Here is a 12,500-nt window from a genome sequence, read left to right as displayed (position 1 = left end):
CAGGATCTCAGGGTTTGTTTTCTCCGACGGGACAAATAAAGCCGGGTCTATCTGTTTATTTGGAATGGAGGGTTGGGAGAGCTGGGGAAGAGGGGTGGGGGGGAATAATAATGAAAAGGGAAAAGGAGGAGCAGGAGGAAAAGGAAAGAGGTTTTCTTGGTGAGGGTGAATGGGGCGGCCGGGGCGAGGTGGGATCTACTATGAGAGCCGGGTGCATTGAGTCTGACCGCGGCCTGAAAGCCAACTCAAAGCACTTCCATTCACATTGAAAGTGGCTTTATGTGGCCTGACAGTAGCGCTGGGCTGCATGACAGAGTCGCGGTGTCACACAGGCACCGCTTGTTGGGCGAATTTGCCCCCTCGCTCGATCTATAATGTTGATCCTTTCTGCGGGTGCAAATTTCCTTTTGTTTGCTGTTTATATCTGCATGTGTATAGGATGACTTTGTGCATGGCAATGAGCATTTTGAGTCGGAGAATAAGGTGTGAGGTTGCGTTGCGGCCTTGCTTGTACACACGCACACACACACACACACACACACACACACACACACACACACACACACACACACACACACACACACACACACACACACACATGCGAGCGTAGCGGAGTTGGGCAGCTTGTATGTACATGTGATGAATGGTCTGTGCATGTGGAAGTGGTGAGGGGGTCACGTGTAACTATGTAGGTGTGTGTGAATGAACAAACAGCAGCCCTGTTGCTAGGTGAAAAAGAAGCCATTACCCTGGAAAGGGCTTCTCTGTAGTCTGTACTGCCACCAAGAGGATGGAGATGGTAGTGTATGAATAAATTACCTTAACATAAAGAAAGAAGCATCGAAACAAATCTGTTGTCAGGACCAACCTTTAAATCCTGGAGTGTTATCAATTTAAACATGAATCAAGTCCTGAACCAAAAAAAAAAGGTTAAAAAAAAAGCAAAAAAAATATTAAAATGAGCTCTAAGGATAGACCAATGGGCATTTTGGTATTGTAATTGTTTAATGAAATAATCAAATATATTATTTTAAATAGAAACAACAATGAGAAAGCCTAAGGATCATAGTCGCGTCTGTTTATATAAATGTACTATATAAACCAGATGTCTCAAATTTAATCAAACAAACGTTGCTTCATGAAATTGGAGTGCTTAGCCCCACCATGTGGTTGATTATAGACAACACTATATACACAGTACACACTGATCAGATACTACATTAAAACCACCACAAATAACCACTAATATTGTGTAGCTCCCCCTCGTGCTGCCAAAACAGCTGTGACCCGTCGAGGCATGGACTCCACAAGACCTCTGAAGGTGTCCTGTGGTATCTGGCACCAAGACGTCAGCAGCAGATCCTTTAAGTCCTGGAAGTTGACGAGGTGGGGCCCCCATGGATCGGGCTTGTTGTTCCAGCACATCCCACAGATGCTCCATCGGATTGAACCCTAACCCCGCCCATCCACATGATGGAGAAGAAAACGTGATTCATCAGACCAGGCCACCTTCTTCCATTGCTCCATGATCCGGGTCTGACACTCACCTGCCCATTGTAGGAGCTTTCGGCAGTGGACAGGGGTCAGCATGGACACTCTGACCGGTCTGCGAACGCAGCCCCATACACAACAAGCTGTGATGCACTGTGTGTTCTGACACCTTTCTATCATAGCAGCATGAACTTTATCAGCAATTTGTGCCACAGTAGTTATTCTGTGGGATCGGACCAGATGGACTAGACTTCGTTAAACCACTGCGTACCAGGAACACCCCACAAGGCCTGTAGTTTTGGAGACGCTCTGACCCAATCATCTCACCGTCACAATTTGGTCCTTGTCAAAGTGGCTCAGATCCCTAAGCTTGCCCATTTTTCCTGGTTCCAACACATCAACTTCAAGAACTGACTGTTCACTTGCTGCCTAATATATCCCACCCATATATATATATATATATATATATATACATATATATATATTTGCTGTATAACAACCAAACCGCCTTTTGGCGAGAAATAAATATTCAAGAACAAAAGTAAAACTAGAACAATATATGCATTTTGGTCATATCCATGTTACATTGGAGCTGTCTTCTGTCATTTTATGGATTATGAATTCTATCTTTATAATGTCTTTGTTAATTCCAAAGTCCAACTTGTCACATGAACTAGATTCACAATAAATCATAAACCAAATGCATATACCAAAACAAGAAAAGACAATTTGACCTTTTTGGCTGGTATACTAGTGGCCTATTTGAATTGTATACTCTACACATTAGCTAGACATGTCAAAGTATTGTTATTTTGTATTGTAGTTAGAGTCCTAGAATGAAGCTATAAGGAAAATTGTTAATGTTCTGGCAGAGAGCAGCTGTTAGAGCATCCATCCTGAACTCCAGGGCTTCTGAGGCTACTTGTTATAACTGTGTTGAATTAGAAAACATATTGTTTAATCATCAACATATTTGAGATAATAGTGATTATGCGCTGATGCCGTGTCCCACAGCATGCGGGCAACCCTGTTATCGAAACCCATCCAGCCTGACAGGGGAAGAGAGTAAACAGTGAGTCACATGACACAGGAAATGACATCATCACGCCATTTGCAACACCATGCATTGACCAAAGTTAGGTCCTCTCTTCTATTTTTCTTTTTTTTTCCTTTTCAGCAGTGATTGAGGGTGTCACTCTCACCAACGCAACTCTGTTACTCATATTATCAGAATAAGGCAAATTTATTTACAAGTATTTATATATATATATATTTATAAACCCTCTTGCAACCCTATTACTGTAATTAAAGTTATCTAGTCTAATTTAATCAAAACTATTATTATTATTATTATTATTATTATTATTATTATTATTATTATTACTTTTATTATAAATAAACATCCCTGTGGTCCTGAGTATTTGTCACATTTATGTCATGATCTGCTATCAAAAGTAATGTATCCACCCAACCCTGCTACTTTACTCTAATTTCAACCCTGTTACCGTATCATTTTTATAAAAAGTCTTCAATGTGAATGTGAATTTCTTTATTTAATGGTAAAGGATTTATTAAACGGTATTTTAAAATCGACTTTTTTTCCAGGTTCCTGAGTATTGGTAACAGGGTTGCGCCAAGCACGGCACGTACAACAAATAAAACATCTCATAAAAAGTGAACGCCTTTGACGCCTGAGCTGGACAAACCAAATTATTTGACCGTTTATGCCCTGTTTTTCTTAACTACATCACAGAAAATGATAATAAAGGATAAATTCTTCGAGAGCCAATTCCGGAATGACCCCTCTTACTACATACGTACATACAGATTATCACCAAACAAAACAGGAAACACTGATATGTAGAGAGAGTCTTATAGGGAAAAAAGAAAGAAGAAAGAAAACTTTCATCTAACAAAATATTGCATTGATTTCCAGCCAACATGTTTGCCCTTCATGTCAACATCTGGTTTGAAAAGGATCCAGCTTGCGCGGAGCAAGAACTTCACGACTACCTCCGCGGCACGATGCGCCTTGCTTCGAGAGACATGTTTTTCTGGAACGCATGTGCATTACGGCCTGATTAGCGAAGGGTCGGCAAAACGGTTGAGAACCTGATAACCTTTGGCGTCTGCGAGGGCCAACGGATTGCGTAGAGCGGAAACAATAATTACCTTTCACGAGGGTATAAAAAAAAACAAAAAAAAAAAACCCAACCTGGAGAACTATTTTTGAGATGAGGTGCAGCTGGAACTGTTAAGTGCTGTCTGGTTCGTGTGATCTTCCTTTGATGTCTGAGTCATCAACGTCACCCACCCCCCACCCCCACCCCCCCGCCATTTTCGTTTCACATGCGTCTTTGTTTGAACCAGGGGGTTACTGGGGTTGTTACTCAGTGGAATACTGCTTCCAGGTATTTTTTTAATAGTATTGCTTTGTTAACCTCGTTCGCTTCAGATGCTACAAATATATATATTGTGAGGCCTTGTTCTCCTTTTTTTTGATGGATCATTCACATGCGGTTCTGCTTTCTTACCTATGAGGTAAAACTTAACGCGTTGCCCTTTCTCCGATCATTTAAATGAATAACTAATATATGTGTACATCTTCTACAAACCAAACTTAAATATATGACAAGATGAAAGTCATCTCACATTAAGAGAGTATCATTCTTTTAAGGTGAGATGACATTGATCTTCTTTATACTTCAATTGACACTTTTAGAGCATTCCTTCCGTCGTCCACACCGTCCATAAATCGTCCATGAGTGTTTTTATTCTCTCTGCTCGATCCAAACCCCTCGAATGAGCAGTTTCCAATCAGCTCTCTGTCTGTCGCTCTCAGAACGACCTCCCGGGGCCTCTCAAATACGGTTTCAAAGGCTTCCACGTAACTCCACACAGACCAGATGCTCTCCTTTCTGTCTCAGAGGCCCTCCACGCTCCCGGAGCTGCATCCTTCCCTCTATCCATCCGCGCTTCCGCGCTTGTTCTCCTTGACTTGTCTGCTGTATTTGACTTACTGAACCAAATCCGTCTCTCCACCGCCACTGAGCTTGGCTTTTCAAGGATCTGTACTCTCTTGGTTTACATCATACTTCACATACACATGGAGAGGATCTTTGTCCAGACCACGTACCAAACACTGGTGTCCCCCAGGGCTCGGTCTTAGGGCCCTTGCTGTTCTCTTCGTAGAGCCTGGGCTTTCTGATCACCTCCCTCCACCTCTTTTATCACTGTCCTGTGGATGAAACTTCACTTTATCCCTCCTCCCCACTCTCAGAAACGCTAACTGAAAAGGCATATCTCAGCATGCCTCACAGAGCACCCTTGATCCTTTGAGAGTGCCTTGATGTGCGCGCGCCACCTCGTAGTCATCTTCAGAAAAAACAACCTCCTCTTTCTCCCTGTGAAAGACTGCCCTCACGCGGACCTCCCTAGTAATGAGAACACACAAGAGAACACCGTTGTATTGCCCTCTTTGACTGCCAAGAACCTTGTGGTGATCCTGGACAACCTGCTGCCACCTCTGCCAAACTCACCGCAGAGGCAACGAGACTCCCGGTCCGGGGCACTCCCACTTAGACGACTGGAACTCTCTTCTGGCCGGGCAACCTGCCTCCGCCATCAGACCTCTACTGTGTCTCGAGAACGTTGCAATCCGTCTGCTGTTCAGCCAACCATGTTACCACCTTCTTCCGAGGTTCTTCACTAGACCCTTTTCACAGCACACATTTTGACACGCCATGGATGGGTAAACACAGCTGAAGCCAATGTCATTAATAGTGGGTCTGTTTAACTGAGGTGTTTCTGTGTGGCGGCATGAACTTAACTGTACAGGAGCTGTCCGTGCCTGTACACAGAAACACCTAAACGAAACAGACCCACAATTAATGTTATGAACTTCAGCTGTGTTTAGCCATCTACTAACATAAAAATGTCTGCCATGAAAAGGGCCCCTTGCTCCCTATGTTTCCTCTCTTTAAATTTATGACACCGGTGCCTGCCTACAGGCTGGTACAGCAAACAGTCCCTCTGTGTCTACAATTATTGGTCCAAACTGTGATTATTGGGTCCAAACTCTTGCCCGCTCACACCGCTCCTCTCCCCTTGTAGGTACCCCAGGACCAACATCACTAGAAGCACTCAGACATCCCAGCTCTGACTATGTGCATCCCTGGGACCACAATAGTGGAAGGAGCTCCCCCTATTGTTGGAAAGCTTGAATTGCATCCGTCATTTCCCCAGAAACTAAAGACCCAACTCCTCAGGTCGCATTTGGCGCCTACCTGCACTGAGCTCTCCACCTCCTCAGGATCTCCATCGCCTTCTACCATACATCAAATTAATAATAATTTGGTCTCTCTACGAATGCCACGTGTTCTGAAGAATGCCAATGATGAGTCAGTCTGACTACTAATGACAAACATATGAATTGTATGTCGCTCTGGAAAACATCTCTGCTAAATGACATTATTTAACGGAATGTAATGTAGTGCACCTCCAGGTCTGAAACTTGAAAATAACTTGAAATTGAATCATAAATTGGAAGGTGAGTACCCTGAGAGCACTCCTTTGCATCTTACAAAGGATGCAAAAGAAACCTCACACCCACACTTGCACACAATATACTGTATATCCTCCAGTCTTCCAGACTATGAATCTTAATTTTTATCTTCTAAATTTGCCAAAAGTGTACTTATATCAGTCCCTGTAAAGTTTGCCATGCAAATAGAATATACATTTCCAATCGTGAAGAAAGGCTACAGTAAATTATTTTTCATTATGTGTAGTAAGGCAAAGGTTCCACTAGAGGGAGACAATTTACATTAGATTGCACCAATTTTGTGAGTCATATTTTCTTGGGGGACGCTGTAGGTTATTTACATTTATATATAATTTAATATTTCAATGTTTCGTCTTATCTTGGATCAAATTTTATGATGGATGCATCATATAACTTCACTAATCAATATTAAAAAATGATAATGGCATGATGATTCTACACTTGAAATAAAAATGGACTGATTGATAAACATTGAAGTAGATTTTATTGAATGTTAACGAATCTGTTCGTCCTCCTAAATAACACGATCAAGTAAATATCTGCAAAGCCATCCAATGTGTTCACCCAATGTTTATTCACAGGGAACGGCGAGAAGCGCCGGGGAGCATCAATCTGCAGTTTGTTTATAAAGTATGTATATATACTTCTTATCTTTTCCGGAACGCTGACTGGAACTAATTCATAGTAATAGGGAGAGGATTCGACAGTGAGAAGAAACAGTAACAAAAGGCTCGGGGCCTTATGGCGCCACACAACCACGCGAGAAGCAACGATCCTCGAGGCCTCGATGCCGTAAATGATCAGAGGAGGAACGACGTTTCCGGACAAGCGGACGCCCCGACCGGGGACGCCCGCTCCGTGCTCAGCGTCGCTCGCGTCGCTCCGAGACGGGAGCCGAAGCCAGATCTCCGGGTTTGACACCGATGCCCACGCTGTGTAAGGGCCCGCGGTTCGGGAGCTTCCGCGTTCAGATCCGCGGGAACCCGAGCGCCGTACACGGTAAGGGCGACGCAGCGGCGAGTCGAAAGTTCACCGAGATTTTTTCCGCGTCGAAATATTTACGACCCCCGTGTATTGAGGGCGGCGATCGGCACTCCCCCATCCACCCGCCCATTCATGCATTCATTCATGCGTGCATTCATTCATTCATGCGTGCATGCATTCATTCATGCGTGCATTCATTCATACATGCATGCGTGCATTCATGCACGCATGCATTCATTCATTCATTCATTCATTCATTCATTCATTCATTCATGCATTCATTCATTCGCTCGTTTTTGTGAAAATAATGTAACTGAATTTAAAGAGTCACAGATGCAATATGATATATATATATAAATATAAAAAAAAAAAAAAAAAAAAAAAAATATATATATATATATATATATATATATATATATATATATATATATATATATATATATATATATATATATATATATATATTTAGGCCATGATTTAAGCAGACAGAGATCATATAAGGCCCGCTTCCAAGCATCCGTCTCTCTCTCTCTCTCTCGCAGTAAGTGCGCCTCAGAAACGACACAGCGACAAAACCCCAAAGAGCGTCGCTGTGACTCAGACGCGTCTGCTCTTCCTGCTCCTTGAACTCTGGCGCTTCACCTCCAACTTCAGTCCGGGAGGAAGAGGGGAGGGGGGGGAGGGTGGGGGAGGGGGGGCGGAGAGGGGGAGAAAGGTGAGGCACGAGGGGGCTAATGCGCATCCACATAAAAACAAAAACCAAAAAAAAAAAAAAGGGGAAGTTCGTCCTCTGATAAACACATAGCTGCGCATCCCACCGGACGCCGCCGCCGCCGCCGCCAAAGCGCGGGCGTCGTCTGCGCCGCGCCGCTACAAGGGGAAGGAAGACGCGGCGCGGCGCCCGTGTTTTGTCCCTGGGTTGTGCGTTTGAGGCGCGTCAGAGGATTCCGACGCGCCTCCGTGTAACCCCCTCGGTTTTACCCCCCCCGTTCAAGGGGGCGTGGAGGAGGAGGAGGAGGAGGAGGGGGGCGCTCTCCAGACGCGGCGCGGCGCTTCACAGAAGACATGCATAATAATCACGGGCGGAGGCGGAGGGGAGGGCGTGAAACAAAGAGGAGATGTGTTGAGCATCATATACGTGCGGCGCTTTATATTGTAAGCCTTTCAGGTATTCTTATGGGTGTTTTTGGTTGGGGTTTTGATTTTTCTTTTTCTCCCCCCCCCCCCCCCCACCCTCCCAGTTACACACAAAGGAAGCTGCCGCGGCTCAGCGCTTCAAAAGGGGCCCCGGCAATCCCGCGTCGACAGACCGCGTTTTGAGCGGAGCGCAGCGAGACGGGGAGCTGTGACGGAGGAGAGGAGACCACGGCTTCTCATTAAAAAAACAAAAAACAAAACCAAAAAAAAAAACAACAAAAAAACAACAACCCCAAAAAACCCTAAAAACGCCGTCGTTCCCTTTCGCAGATTACGGAGGCCACGTGGTGGTGGTGGTGGTGGTGGTGGAGGTGGGGGGGGAGACACCCCTGCCGCATTTGCAGCCCCGAGAAGATGTAGTCCTAGAAAATTGGAACTGTCAAATAAGGCACACAATTCCGAGGAGCCTCAAAACAGTTGTTTGCGAGAAAAAAAAAAAAAAAAAGGGGACCAAACATTTTAAATGAAAATGATTGACGGGTTGTTTACAGGAAACGCTTTGTTTTTCGCTCCTTCATTTCGAAGCCGTTTTTTGTTCCCACCCCCGCGAAGGAACGCTCGCTGTAGCCAAACGCGGTCAAGGCCCCTTATAGCAGAGCATTAGTCACGCCGGGCCCTCTTGACAGGAACCTTGAAGGCCTAAATACTGCGCGCGCATACAGTACGGGCGCCGGCGTCCGGCGCGGCGACACGCGAAAACGCAAAAAAAACGGGGGTTTTTATCCCCGGAGCATTCTCTCTCAAGGACATCTGACATGCATCGAAACCACCCCCCCCCTCGCCACGGGCTTCACTACGGGGCTTCAACTAAAAGCATTAGCGGTAATGGCCGACCCTTGACCCCGCAGGGACGCCGGTAGTCGAGCGTACGTCGAACATTCTGCACTCCCCCCCAAAAAGCCTCTTCGCGAGCTGGCGCTGGCGTCTCCCGCGCTCTCACGGCGTCTTGAAGATTTGCACTTTGAGTGTTGTACCTTAAATTCTACCCGGGGCAAACGATCCTGATGTAGAGGCTCAAACAGCGCGGGGAGGGGGGGGGGGGACCCCTGATAATGGGGGTGGGGGGGGGGCTGCCTCCCCACTCCCATTCCATCTGGTAAACTTCTTCTCCTGGAACTTTTTTTTTTTTTTTTTCTGGTGTATCTTCAAATAGAATTCATTAAAGGGTGAGCGGCGGAGCGGGGATGGGAGCGCTTGATAAGGCGGCTCCAGCGAGGAGCGCTTTGGGAAGTTGAGAGGACTTTATTAGTGGAGCCGGGCGGGTGGTGGCGCAATTTCATTTCCTTATTTTAATGGAGCGCGGGTCTCGCACGCCGGGGGTGTCCCGGAATCGGAATGAAATATTTGGCGTTGCACAAATATCTGGACAGAATTTCTTTTCTTTTTTTCTTCCTTCCCCTTCCCGAATTTGTTCGGTCGTGTTGTCATTCGGAAGCCCGCCAACAGAAACGCACTCCAGAGTGACTTTTGGGGCGTGATGACGGCGCTTGAGCTCAGTCCGCGGCGAACAGGAGCGGCTAATCCCAGCCACACAAATACTCGGATTATTCCGATTGGGAATCGATGGCTCGTTTGATTTGGCCGGGGGGGTTCGGACGGTTTTGTCTCCCCCCCCCCGGGTAGAATTAAATGAGCGGTCGATAGCAGATCCTTCGCCCGGGCGCCCGCGCAATAAATTGTGCGGAAGTCGGCGGAGGCAAAGGACGCTAAACATCCGCCGTGTAACAATGATTTGCAATTTAAGCCTCCTGCCTTGGCGCCCACCCAATTTGGTGCCACCGCTCGTGTCCGGTCCCCGCCGCGGCCTCTTCGGCATCACGTATCCATCGACGTATCCACTACCTCGAGGCAAAACTGGCCTGCCAACCAAACACGCAGCAAAGTAGTAGTTACTTACGAGGAATACAAATGTTGTCACCTCAGGGTGACACTTATATATATATATACAGTTTATAGTTAATAAAAAACATCCTTTTAATAATAGCTTAGAGCTCATTACTAGGTGTTTTAGAGGCAGAAACCTTCATAGAACAGGTGATTGGAGAACCACACACAAACCACTTCTATCCCAATATTAATATGCATATAAATACAGATAATTCTCTGGAACCCCCGAGTGCACACGGTTCAAAATGAGACTATATCTCTGCCATGTCCTCCCTGTGCTCACTTTGTGGATAGGCTCGAGTGGAATATTACTGTTGGTATAATTTAAACCACAAGAGTCACAGCTGCGCCTGTAACTCTGGACACGGCGGTGCGTCACGGTACATGCGAGCAGGGGTACGGGATCATAATATCGTAATGTCTCTCCGTATACCCGGGGAAGTGACCTCCCGGTGACGCCAGGCTGAGTCATGTGTGTGCAGGTAGAATACCGAACCACTCCGCGGCACTATCTAGGTCAGCCCGGCTCTCCCAAACAACATCTCCTCCTTGTCAGCGTGGAGCGCCGGCACTGCATGTCACCTGATTTGCACACGTACTGTAAGGAATGGAGGATGGCGGCACACTTAGAACGTCACAAGCCAGATGATGGGACCAAAAAAACCCCAAAACAAACCCTGAACCAAAACAAAAAAAAGACTTTGCAGAGCAGTGCAAAAATGAAAGAGGAAAAACAAACCCAGACAGAGCGTTTTGTCAGGGCCGGGGCGCAGTACCCAGGGTGGCCTCTGGATGGCAGTATCAGGCTACACAATACGCTGTCAGGCTCAGTCGCCTCATTAGTGAGGTCTAGCGCCAACCCCCCACCCACCCCACGCACACACACAGACCCACTACATGTCTCATAAATGTCAACACCCATACAGCAGGGGACAGTGGGCCTGGATGTAACAAACACACATGCCATGAAAGTCCACTCTGTCAAATCAATCAGCGAGGCCAAGCCACAAGCTGCATGTTCACACTTCACGCGCAAATTACCTGCGTGACAGTTTCTTAAATGCAAAAAACCCCCCCCCCAAAATAATAAGAATAATTTGATGAATTCTTTTTGTAGTTATTAATATTTTTTTTTCCCCCGGCCCGAACATGCGATACTAAATTATGCATGTACACAAATCGGCACAGGGCTCAGGCTGTACCAGCTGAGGATGTTTGGGGGTTTTGTTATTCTCACCTTGCTCCGGTCAGTAACTGTGCTTTTTCCTCGGCACCCACCCCCTCCGAGCCCACCCTTCTGCCCTCTCCTTTCTCTCCCTTTCCTTTCTCTTTTCTATTATCAAACCGCGTGCCGCTCGCACCCTTTTCCATTCCCTTCCAATCGGGCCACAGGAGCAGGTGGATGGGAGATAACTTGCGCTGTGCTTTGTTTTCACCCTGACACTGTCATTAATCATTGCCCGAGCCACACTTCAACATATAATAATAAGGACTGGCTGCTGTGTGGGGGCTGCCGCCCAATTGCCTTTCACTGCGTGGATGCCAAATTGGAGGTGAGCGGCCATAGCCAGACACTACTCCCATGTCCCCAGACTGTCTCATCATTTAGGTATTTATCCATCTCAGCCTTGTCTGTGGCGCTTCTCCCCACCATCCCAGGAGGCCTGAGATTGTTAGAGGGAGGATCAGATTTGTTGCTCGGGCTTTTTGGCTTTGATTGTGTGCCTATAAGTTAGGGATTAGAAGCAAATTTCCCACAGGGCAGTGCAGGATTTGTCGGCGTTTAACTGTTTAACCTGTCTTAGTCTTGTGTGGCAAAGGGTTGTGGGTGGTGGCGGGAGTTAGAGCAGGAGGCTGGGTGCGGGTGGTGGTGGCGGTGGTGGGAGTTGGAGCGTGAGGGCGGGTGGAGGAAGCGGCCAACAGGCCCGCAGAGACCCGGGGACGGCTAAGCCGAGTCTGGGCCGGCGTCGATAATGGAGGCTGCCTTATCCGTCACGTCTCCAGTAGAGCCACAAGTCGACTCTGCTCTGGCTCTGTGTGTGTATTCAGCAAACATGCAGAAGGGAGAACAAGACTGTGTATGTGTGTGTGTGTGTGTATCTCACCCAGGATAAGGATTTGCAGTAATAAATAATAATTATAGTATTCAAAATCAGTTTGAACCCTTCCTTTTGCTAAAATACACAACATAAAAAAACAACAACTCCATATAAATGCATATTGAAGATTAAAATATTTATTTTACTCATATATAATAGTCAAATACTAGGTACGAGTATATTTTGAACGACAGACTATCCAAGATGAAAAGAGGTCCTCAGATGATTTACCCATGTAATATAATTTGAATTATTCAGTTATTCTGTATTGTGCTGTT

Source organism: Zeus faber, assembly GCF_960531495.2.
Source record: "Zeus faber genome assembly, chromosome: 13".
NCBI lineage: Eukaryota > Metazoa > Chordata > Actinopteri > Zeiformes > Zeidae > Zeus > Zeus faber.
Note: the sequence above shows the minus strand (reverse complement) of the source record.